General features: G+C 37.7%; 1 non-coding gene across 1 annotated transcript; it reads right to left on the minus strand.

The window, feature by feature from the left end:
• Nucleotides 1–1,273: 1,273 nt before the first annotated feature.
• TRNAN-GUU (transfer RNA asparagine (anticodon GUU)) lies at nucleotides 1,274–1,347 on the minus strand. The gene has a single exon. It is a non-coding gene; the product is annotated as a tRNA-Asn (tRNA).
• Between the last annotated feature and the right edge of the window lie 8,288 nt (nucleotides 1,348–9,635).

The raw sequence follows: 9,635 nt of genomic DNA on the forward strand, positions 1-9,635 counted from the left end.
GGTATGTGGAAAAGCCAAACAAAGCCATTGACTTCATGCATCTTCCTCAGTAAGACAAAAAGTCAAACTGCAGACCCAGTCAGTGAGGATTTATTGCTGTCTTTACGTGGAGACACACAGCGTTAGAATTCACACAAAGATAGAACATGTCAGACAGTTATTTCCTTTTTGCCTAATGCAAAGAGGCAAATAATATATGCCATTGTGGCATTTGTAGCTCATGAATTTGTCTTTTAAAATAATGCCAAACATCAGCCAGAACACACTGCTTGTTCCTCCTGACACCCTCAATATATATATATATATTCCCTTCCCCCCTAACCTCCTTTTTGTCTAAAGAGATTTATATAATAGAATGAGGAAATGGAATTGAGGGAACAAATTACCCCCTCTGGATCTGAAGGTGCAGACCACACCTTACACAGAATAAAATGCATACATACCCATCTTTTTAATGATGGATTTAATGCTATAGCATTAATAAAGGTGAAAGTTTAAGAAATATAGCGCATGATGAGATACACCAGGAATGAGAAATCTTGAGCGTACTTGAACATTTCATTAACTGTTTTCAAGCAACCTCATGGGTGAATTCAGAGATGTGCCAACGTTGCCCTTCCTATTTCTTTGGTTTGTTCAAAGAGCAGCTAGAGAACAGAGCTTTGCAAACAAAGAACTTTTGCTTCCAGGAAACCCTCGAATAATGTTCCTTTTCCTGGTCAGCTTTAATTAGAATCTTCTCCAGACACAAAAGAGAGGCTGGGATTTACTTAACAAAGCAGTAGCGTTCATCTGAAAGGGACGAAGGCTGAAAAATGTATTAAAAAGTTTGACTCAGATCATGAAATAGACTTCTTCACTCCTTACATTGCCCCTCATTCACCTTAAAGTAGATTAGAGAAGTTTTATCTACGTATTTTTTCACAGCTTTCCTTAGATGAATATTTCACTGATATGTCTGACAAGACAGATTTTTCCTAATATACAGCTAAGTTATTTAATTAAGATTTCACCAATTACACCATTGCTTCTTGATGGGCAGGGAGAGCTCCAAGCCTGTGCTTAATGTACCAGCACCTTCATTCAGGGACTGATGTTAGTGTCCCCCCTCCTTGGGCCTCCCCAAGTTGAATAGCCCCAGCTCTTGGGTTCTCCTCACACCAGCAAAGCTTCATGCCCCACTCCTCCCCTCATCATCTCTTGGTGGGCTCCATCTCTGGACTCTCTCCAGTGGCTATAAGACTCCCTTAAAAGATCAAGAGATTACAACACCCGTCCCTGGGTGGGCTTGAACCACCAACCTTTCAGTTAACAGCCGAACGCGCTAACCGATTGCGCCACAGAGACAGATGTCTTTTTTAATGAACTCAAATGCTGAACTGGATATTTTATGCATATGACATATTCTGGGCTCTTTGCACTGGTTGCTCACTTTGGAAGGCAGGATGAGGTCAGTTTTTGCCTTGTGCTGACTGATCGTAGGCATTCAGCCAAAGCTTTCATCCCTCCATTATCCCAGCTCCCTTCTGATGCCTCAGTGCAGTGACTCTGCAGTACCACATCCAATAATGGGATCAATGTAAGGCATCAAATAAACCAAAAATTCACATATACACACTTCTTATTTTTTAAGCCCAAATTAACTTCAGTTTGTCCTTTCTTGACTTGAAGGAATTGCAATCTGCTAATAGCTTGTCATAAGTGGTAAAGAATGCATCAGCATCAACTTTGGCTAGCTGTTACGTTTTGTATTATAAAGCATTAGTATCACATGTATGTATATACATGTATATGCACGTATGAAAACAGTTAAATGTAAGAAACTCAAGAATATAACTAAAAACCAACTTCTCCCCCACCCATTTTGATGGTTACTCTGACAGGCAGACAGAAATCTCTCAGATATTAGCTTTTATTCATAGGATTATCATTAAAGAAACTTTGTGGAGTTTAAAGATGTAGATCAATGAAAGCATGGATTTAGAAAAGAAAATTAAACAATTTGGGAAGGATTACCACAATGGACCAGCTAATGGAGGCCTAACGCAGCACTGAAAACAAAAAACGTGGCTGATTTACATTTATATTGTTGTGCTTTTTTTCAATTGTTTTTGTATTCATCCTCATTTACTCCTAAAGGCTGCATTATATTACTCTAAATAAATAAGAAAACATGGTTACCATCCTATATTAAAAAAAAAACAAACAACAAAACAAAAAAAACAACACAAAAAACAGAGAAAAATGCCATATCTGAGACAACAACACTCGTTTGCTTAGGGATCTGAGAAAATAAATTCAACTTTGAAACTGAAGACAAGCTCTGAAAGCTTCACTGTATCTTTGAATACTCTTACAGTCCGGGATCTAGGCAGAATAGAACCAAACTGAAACAGCGAGAAAACAATGCATGTTTTATCCTAAGCAAAAACACTGTTGTACAAGACCATGGATTCTAGAAGAACTCCCAGTGCTTTTGGTCTAGAGACAGAAGGCACAGTGATACCTCATGGTATTATAAGGACATAAAAGTTTATGCTTTGAAAGCAAGCCATGAAATCTTAAATTATATGGACAAAGTTTTTATCTGCAAGATGGAAAACGAAGCTTTTCAACCTTGTTTTGTCCAGCTATATGTGAGGTCTTTGCTCATGTTAACCCCAAGCTGTCACTGAAATCCCCTTGCTTCCAATAGCACATTAAGTGCTAAAAGTTGGAATTTATTATACTATTTCAATATACACACATGCAAAATACATTGGTAAAAGGGGATCCTGGTATTTAGCAGAACAAAATACATATGGCTGAATCCTTTGAGAAAAAGCAGATATCTACCTCTGTCACCTACTTCTTATTTTTCCACAAAAATATTGAAAAACATTGTACAAAGAGGGAGGTGGATATCAATGCAGCACATCATCTCAGATGTATACATACAGGCTTATAAATGAATTAAAATCCAGGCATTTTATCTAACCTAACAAGCCGCATCCTTTTCTGGAACAAAATTAGGCTCTCAAAAGTGGTTTTGTAAATCTGTGACTTTTGCTGTCTTACATTTCCAAGCCCTTCACTGCACTCTGTTCTTTTCATGTCAAAATATGGCACCTTCAAAACCCATCTCTGGTTCGTACAGGTGCTGCTCACACAGGCACAGGGATGTGGCTTGTGCTGAAATGAGCAGGAGCTGCAGCCAGGTACAGTGCTATCAGCTCTCACATTTAGTTTACAAGCCACTGCATGAACGATAACATTGAACTCTGCATGGAATGAGATAAACTTACAAACCTGTACATGCTGAAAGATGAAAGCCTGCCTACAAACCAACCTGAACTCCAGGCAGCAATATGAAGGAGCACAGAGAGCTCTCTCATTCACCCTCCTTGCTCCAGGACAGGGAAAGGTATCCAAGAAGATGAAACCCAGCTCTGGAAAACTGTTTCTATTAATCTGGACTTCTAGCAGATCAATTCTATTTCACTCAATCAAGATTTCAGACAAGTCCAACAGAAATCTGGTCTGCCATATCTAGCAATGGTTTTATTACGGAGCCACACATCTGTGGGTTTTATGGCAGGCTTGTAGTTAATAAACTTCAGCAATGACCACTTGTTATTTATACTGCAGAAGAGTTTGAAGTGCTCTGCCAGGAGCTGGACAAAAGGGTAGGAAAGCACTGCAGCGACAAGGAGATCTTGCAATATAATTACCGTTGTTAGAGCACCTCATGCACAGCCTTGTTCACAAATTAGCTTGATAGCCCAAACTTTTAATGACCTTTTACTTTGCGTGGGAATAATTTCTGCAGCAGCCCTTCTTAGTTTCCATAATTAAAGTCATTTAAAAGTTTTAACTAGGAAGCATACTCATGGCACACAAGCTGATAAAGGGAAACGTAGCTTCAAGAGCTATTTTTCCCCCTATGCAGAGCTCCCACTGTGTCAGAAAGTTACAGAATGCCCATCTTTCAATTTGGCTCAGCAACAAAGGACTTCCACCTACTCACTCCTTGCTTTTTTTAGTTTTATTTTCAAGTCTGAACACTTTAATGGGGAAAAATTGAAATATGCCCCTATGAATATGTGCCAGTATTCAACAGAAAGGAACAACTGGAAGAAAGCTGGGAGTACGAGGGAGTCAAGAAATCATACAGGGCTACTCTCTCTGCTCAGGAGCTGAAACATTGCTCCAACATTCCATCCTTATCCACTTCAAGTATTACATTTCACCAGTTTGCTTTTAAGGATTTTATATTTGCTATGCTTGCTCCATACATAATTTTAACTGCAAAACTTTGTTCTGCATGCACCAATGAAAGTGTGCAAGAGATGGGTTTTAGAGATGTTGAAGCAACAAAATAGAAAGTCATAGAAGCCACACAGCCTAAATATCTTTTCAGAAGGGCCCAAAGAGGTAAGCTTTGGTTTCCATAATGCTCACTCTGTAGCTACTCAGTGACTTAACAAAAACATTCCACCAAAACCATTATAAAAGTATCAGCCTATGACATTCTACTTTAATCTACCCAAAACTTATGAAGAGTTGCAGTTCCAAAGGAAGACAGGAGGTGAATCTGGGCTTAGATTCTGGCTTTTAAACATGTCAATAAATAATCCTTCCAGTTTCTGTATTATGGAAGAGAAATGCTACCAGAGTTTTCAATCCAAAGGTTGTACTGTTGATGAAGTGATTTTAACGTATACAGTACAAGGAGAAAAAAGAAAAATCAAGTGTTGCCAGAAAGGCCATAAAAACTGTTCTTTGCAGCATGTGTTGGACACTTGGCTCACCAAAACAAAGTTTAATATGCTTCAGAAAAGCATTGGTGTCAGGAAGCTGTGTTACGGAAGACAGCTGAAATAGACTTGCTTTGTTTTCAGGGTGGCTTTCCAACTTCTGAAATTATGCTGCATTTTAAATAACAATAACATAATCTCACCATATACGGAATTAAACTGCATTCCTTACAATATTATTAGTCTACCATAGTCATCAACCTGTCACTGATAAATAATCAACATAAACATGTGCACTTGCCTCTCGGTTATAATTAGCAATAGATTGTTTTCTACTGTGTGCCATATTTTTCCAGTTGGTGGAAGCCATTAAGCTGCTTAATAACATCCTTTCAATTCTCTGAGGCAATAAATTATGTTAATAAGTATTTGGGCACTACTCTGAAATTTGGTCATTTCACATTTGTCTTAAAAATCTCTGAACTCAAAGTGCCATTGAAAGTCATGTGGGATTCTCGCCTTCCCACTCATGTACTCCCAGCACAACTAGAATAGTAATCCCACCTCAAACTTTTTCACCAACTTAAATCTCAGTTCATTTGCTGAGTAACTAAGAAGCTTTCAGGTCAGATAGTAAATAAAGAAAGAAACAGAAATCACATCCATTTGGTACTTTGCCCTGTCGACCTGTTTTATTTCGTTCCTGTTTCACCATGGTAACCCTTCAGCCAGTTTTCTTCTTATTTTTATGAAGGCAGACAAACAAAACAATCCATGCAGAGGTATAAGTCTGGTATAATGGCATTAGAGATTACACAGAAAAAGTATCCTTTGTAAATAGGAGTTATGTGCTGCTTTTCTGAGGCAACAGAAATAACACCAGTTTTCTGAACTTGGAAACAGTTATCAATCGGTTTTCCTATCACATTAAAAATACAAAGCTGAGTGGAAAATCTATAAAACATTTCCTGAATAACAAAATTCTGCAGCTAGCTAAACTGAGACAAGCTACAGTAACACCTGGTAAAAGCCAAAAGTAATATTTGGATGCTAATGATCAAACACACATGCTGATCATACTGAGAAGAGCTAATTATTGATTTTACAGAACAGGTCAAACATTTTCATATAGCAAAATACAGAAAAAAACACAGTGCACTTACCATTGCTGCAGAAAACATATTTTAGTGGATGAATTTTGAAGTCATCTCTCTCCAGCACCAGTGGCATAGGAAGTGAGGTTTCCTAAGTGCTTGAATTACATTTCTTGTTTCCAAATACAGGCAGCAAGCATGGACCTACTGTCTGAATTGCTGCCCCCTCAACCTGCCATAGCTAGCTATCAGGCTCAATACTTTCCCTACTCTCTGTCAGCGAGTTTTTATTTTTTTAATTTATTTTATGTCCAGGGAATACTCCTGCATATAGCTATCACACTCACAATTCAACTTTTTCCTTAAATGCCTATTAAAAAGATGTCAGAAGAAATACAAGTTAGCCTGCCAGTAAGACAGACCTAAAATCCCATTTCTTTTCAATTGAATAGTTTTCCGTGCTGAATAAAACACATCATTTCATAAATCACTGCATTGGCCAGTTTACCTTTTGATCACCCACAATGCTGATGGAACCACAACATAGAAAGAGGGCTATGATGTCATCCTGCAAGACTTTAATCACTCTTTGAGCCATCTTATCCTGATCTTCCCATCTCACACCAGTCCTCAGTGTTTTCTGTTCTTCCAGAGAACAGTTTATGAGACTCCTCATCTTAACAGCAAATGGAGATGATTGGAACACTGCAAGAAACTCAAGTATTACTGAAAATATCACCACTTTCTCAGACTTGCCATTACCACGCAAATTCCTTTGTCAACAACTTAAAAATTCTTTGGATGCCAGTACGAGTTATTTGCACACAGACTTTGGTATGAGCTATCACATAAGTCAACATCTAAGGGAAGGAAACAAGAGAACATCAATATTTATAGTTCTTGATAGGCCACTGTCAGGTTTTTACTTCTGAAAAAATGAAAAAATGCAACAATTTGATGCATGTTAGAGAAAACAATGAGCCACAGAGAAAAGCAATAAAAAAAATAATAAAAAAGTAGTTAAAGTGCTCAGAGAGATTAATTGTCAAAGCCAGACAATGAAGCAGCTGGAACATGGAGCTAACCTGGTGGCAAATCTCTCTGAGATTATAAAAGAGTGTAGTGGACAGATGGATTGGGCAATCATTTGATATGAATCAGTTTATAACAAAGATAAAACAGAAAAAGAGAAAGGGAAAGATGTTTCATGTCTGGAAAAAAAGCAGGTTCAGGAACATGGAGTTACCAACTGATTTTGCTAAAACAACTGCTTTCAAACTGATACAAGAGTGCCATGGTTGAACTGGCAGAACAGGAGAAATAAGAGATTAAAATCAGAAAATGCAAGAGATGCCTGCATGGGGGAAACTGTTTAAAAGCAAACTAAGATGTGAAGGAGAGTAAACGGAGAAAGAGCTAGTGCAGAAGCAGGGGGAATTAAAGAGGGATGAAAAGAAAAATGAGAAATGAAGTGATAGACTTCACTTAAGACAAACCAAGCTGATAGAGTTTACCTGCAATTAATGGCAGCCTGTACCTACTGCAGCTTTGCCATATGCTGTATAAATTATCTAGGGGTGCAGCTGCAATTCATTCAAATATCTATCACTTCACACAGCTTTGTATCAGCTGGGAATCTGGAACTGTAAAGTGACTTTTACAAAAGAAAAAGTCCCAAAGCCAAAATCCTCTGGAATATTCAGCAAACTAATCAACATGCCTGCTTTGCAATTTTACCTCTTCAATACCCCATAGAATAAGCCCAAATTTTTGTAAGATTACTAAATTGAACCAAATACTGTAGTTTTACACCTGCTAGCTGACAATGGCTGTATTTAATAGCTTTTTCTCACACATGGGAACCGAATCAATTCAACAAATCTGCTGTAGTATTCGTTGTCTCTTCTTAAATAACATTTGGAAGCAAAAATGAGAATTTTAAGCACATGAAAACACACTAATATTGGACAACTGACACTCCAGGAAGTTTAACATTACCACCATGCCAACTAGAAACATTTATTCATGAGTTAGGGAACAGTTATGATTTTGGAAAATCAATCTGAGACAGCAAAGCACAAGCAGTGTGCAGTAAGAGGTTCTGAATCATGAGCATCTCACTGCACGAGGATGTAGAGTGGCCGGGCATGAAGCTGTGCCTCTATGCCCAATAAGTCCTATGAAGGGACAGATTATATTTTGCATACCTATAACAGACAAGTGATGTGGTTGTGTGTATATATACACACGTGTATATACACACTTTTATACATACATTTTATCCTACCAACTGAACTCAATGAAAGTGTATACTAATGTAAATAATAATGTTAAGAATGGAAAGAAATGGTCTACAAAACAGAAGCCATTTAAGTTTCTCACTGAGACGAATTAAAAAGATAACTTCTCTAGCAAGTGATAAAGTGACAGACCAAGTAACATGAAGACAGACTACCATTATTGGCATTAACGTTATTTTAAGTATCCGCCAGACTTGAAAACTAAGAGATTTCAAGCAAAAACTTGTGACTCCCTCTCTGGGAGAAAAATGTCCATAAATATTAGCAAGAATGGCCAGAAACTTAGGAGATTTCATGATTTGGATGCCTTTCCCCTACTCTAAGCTAGGAAATGGCTTGGTACGGGTTTGGAACTAACTGTTTTAATACAGTGTATTGACATTTTCATAAGCAAGCAGGTAAGGATAATACTAAATTTGCATCTGAGAATTTGGGGCATGTTTTATTGATTTCATTTCCTCTGTGGTATTTGATTCTTCAGCTATTCCCACTGAATTGACAATTCCAGGGACACAACCGTGTAAGAATTTAGTCCTTTATAAGCATGCACTGTATCAATCAGTATTTAATGCATTAACCTTTTAATCATATTTATAAAACCTTTTCCTGACTTTCATTTGCTGGAGATTGAGAAAAAGGCCAAAGCCATCTGTCTGCTTCCATTACCATTATCCTCAGTGCACAGAGTCTCTGCCATATCATGTGTGTGTGTGTGTGTATATATATATATATATATATATGTATGTATAATTTCTATGCAAGCCTCCATAAGCCCTTACCAATAGCACTCCCATGTCTCTGTTCATTTTGTACATCCTTTCAGTAATTTCTTGATGTTTTAAATCCCCAATCATTTTTCTCATTCAGCCATGTCTCACTTATTCCAATAATTTCATACTTATGCTAAAACATCTGTAACTCCCATTCAGGAATCTTATTATATAAGATATGCAGCTTTTCTCTCCTAGCTCTCCTTTGATTTACATACTTACTAGGGGTATCTTCTACTGAACATTGTTAACCACTGGATAAATTACCTTGGGATTTAGGCAATACCATCTAAATCTCTCTCTTCCATCATTACTTCAGCTAATAAAATATGGATAGTAATTTCCCATTTTAGAATTCAGTTGATTTTCTCCTGAGCCTGTGAAAGATGGCCCCTTCTCAAATATCATTACATCACATTTTGTTACCTGAAAACCTGCTTGTGATCCAAGGCATCCCAACACAAGTGCACTTTCCTCTGAGACATCAGGATACTCTAGCACCTAGATTTAGACACCCAGACATGGAAATTTCAGTTGAAAGTTTCCTGCTTTGTGTCAAGAAAAATCAAGAAGAAAGAAAGAAGCAGCAGAAAGGCCCCTGGTGGTGGATTTCTCTACACACCAACTCTCTAACAGAAGTTCCTATGCATACTCTTGAAAAGTGCTGCTAAACACGTCTTGCTTACACAACTATTTCTCCCAACAATGCAACGTTTACTAGATTTAATAAGCACC

Source organism: Excalfactoria chinensis, chromosome 9, assembly GCF_039878825.1.
Source record: "Excalfactoria chinensis isolate bCotChi1 chromosome 9, bCotChi1.hap2, whole genome shotgun sequence".
In the NCBI taxonomy this organism is placed as follows: domain Eukaryota; kingdom Metazoa; phylum Chordata; class Aves; order Galliformes; family Phasianidae; genus Excalfactoria; species Excalfactoria chinensis.